We start from the raw sequence: 2,500 nt of genomic DNA, 5'->3' as shown, positions 1-2,500 counted from the left end.
CACACACACTCTCAGACCATTTACACACACTCTTAGATCTCTCTCACACACTCTCAGATCACACATACACTCTCAGACCATTTACACACACTCTCAGATCACACATACACTCTCAGACCATTTACACACACTCTCAGATCACACATACACTCTCAGACCATTTACACACACTCTCAGATCACACATACACTCTCAAACCATTTACACACACTCTCAGGCCTGGTCCACACGTACCAAACCGATCTTTTTTTCCTCCGTCTTCCCTGGAACCGTATCAAGTGGATCCATCTCAACACGACTCAACACGTTACTTCATACCCCAGGCCTATAGGTGGCACTGTTTCTTTACAGAAATTGACCAAAACTTGCGCTTTAAAAACAGACAGAATAGGCTACGACGAAATGGCTAGTGCAAGGAAACCAGAATTGTTTGTGTGGACTGATGGTGAACTGTCAACTGTCAACTGTAAAACTAATAAACTTCATTTTTACGGTTTGTGAAGGGTGCATTCCCGTCCTTTATTTGGCTAACGCAGGTAGGCTAATCTCCTTTACTTTCTTTGGTTGTAGGATAGTACGCGATTCACATTAGTTTTGGCTATCACCGCAATTAGGCTACTAAACACAAGGCCTACCCAAGTTCTAGGCTATTCCGTCGGCACATTTATAATATTGTTATAAAACCTTCGTTAGTAACAGTCAATACTTTTGCCTGCATCAAATTTGCCGGCATTTTTAAATCACTGCTGTCCTGTCCTGACGCTACTCATTCTCATTACCGTATGTACTGTTTATCTTCTTCACATTGTCATTAATCACCATTTACCATAGATCACTTACACAGGGCCGAACTTCGTTTTTAGAGTGCAGGGAAAGGTCTACCAGCACTTCTAGATGGCTATAGTTTGTGCAGCTCACTGATTCAAACATTCACGTAAAATATATTGTCATTCTCATTTCTCATCTGTATATTCTTCGTCTAGTATCAACAAGTAAAATCATGCACACTGGCTGTTAAAAACGTAATTTATTGATTAAACATTTGCTATCACAACTCAGTAAGCCATTCACTCGCCCGCCGTTAAAAACTTGCTTCCGCGTCGCGTGTGGGGAAACAGATGGACTGTTCCACTGGGAGAAAATAGAGGGGTTTCCCGGGTTCATTGTGGGGCAGCCCATTGTTATGGGGGTGTTTTAGGGGTAATAAATTAAAGGTATTTTTAGGGGTTTAGTAAGGTGTTTTTGTACATGTCAATTATTGTATGTGTTTGTGTATTATGTGTTTTCTTGTTTGATTTGTTATTTGGTAATTACAGGATGTAAGGGAACATGTCTGTCAATTGATTGCGGTTGATAGTGGTTCAGGGTCTGGGGACTGGCCTGGCTACTTATACCTATTTATTTTCGTTTTACTACAGTTTTGTTTTGCGTATTTTTCATGTTTGTAAATATGTTTCATGTTTGTAAATATGTTTCATGTTTGTAAATATGTTTCATGCGTGTTTGTAAATATGTTTCATGCGTGTTTGTAAATATGTTTCATGCGTGTTTGTAAATATGTTTCATGCGTGTTTGTAAATATGTTTCATGCGTGTTTGTAAATATGTTTCATGCGTGTTTGTAAATATGTTTCATGTTTGTAAATATGTTTCATGCGTGTTTGTAAATATGTTTCATGCGTGTTTGTAAATATGTTTCATGCGTGTTTGTAAATATGTTTCATGTTTGTAAATATGTTTCATGCGTGTTTGTAAATATGTTTCATGCGTGTTTGTAAATATGTTTCATGCGTGTTTGTAAATATGTTTCATGCGTGTTTGTAAATATGTTTCATGCGTGTTTGTAAATATGTTTCATGCGTGTTTGTAAATATGTTTCATGCGTGTTTGTAAATATGTTTCATGCGTGTTTGTAAATATGTTTCATGCGTGTTTGTAAATATGTTTCATGTTTGTAAATATGTTTCATGCGTGTTTGTAAATATGTTTCATGCGTGTTTGTAAATATGTTTCATGCGTGTTTGTAAATATGTTTCATGCGTGTTTGTAAATATGTTTCATGTTTGTAAATATGTTTCATGCGTGTTTGTAAATATGTTTCATGCGTGTTTGTAAATATGTTTCATGCGTGTTTGTAAATATGTTTCATGCGTGTTTGTAAATATGTTTCATGTTTGTAAATATGTTTCATGCGTGTTTGTAAATATGTTTCATGTTTGTAAATATGTTTCATGCGTGTTTGTAAATATGTTTCATGCGTGTTTGTAAATATGTTTCATGCGTGTTTGTAAATATGTTTCATGTTTGTAAATATGTTTCATGCGTGTTTGTAAATATGTTTCATGCGTGTTTGTAAATATGTTTCATGCGTGTTTGTAAATATGTTTCATGTTTGTAAATATGTTTCATGCGTGTTTGTAAATATGTTTCATGCGTGTTTGTAAATATGTTTCATGCGTGTTTGTAAATATGTTTCATGCGTGTTTGTAAATATGTTTCAT

Source organism: Alosa pseudoharengus, unplaced genomic scaffold, assembly GCF_046254945.1.
Source record: "Alosa pseudoharengus isolate Yale_2024_CS ecotype anadromous, Long Island Sound unplaced genomic scaffold, YU_APseudo_1.1 YU_APseudo_1.1_scf_7, whole genome shotgun sequence".
Lineage (NCBI taxonomy): Eukaryota > Metazoa > Chordata > Actinopteri > Clupeiformes > Clupeidae > Alosa > Alosa pseudoharengus.
The sequence above is the reverse complement of the archived record's forward strand: the minus strand, read 5'-3'. Positions refer to the sequence as shown.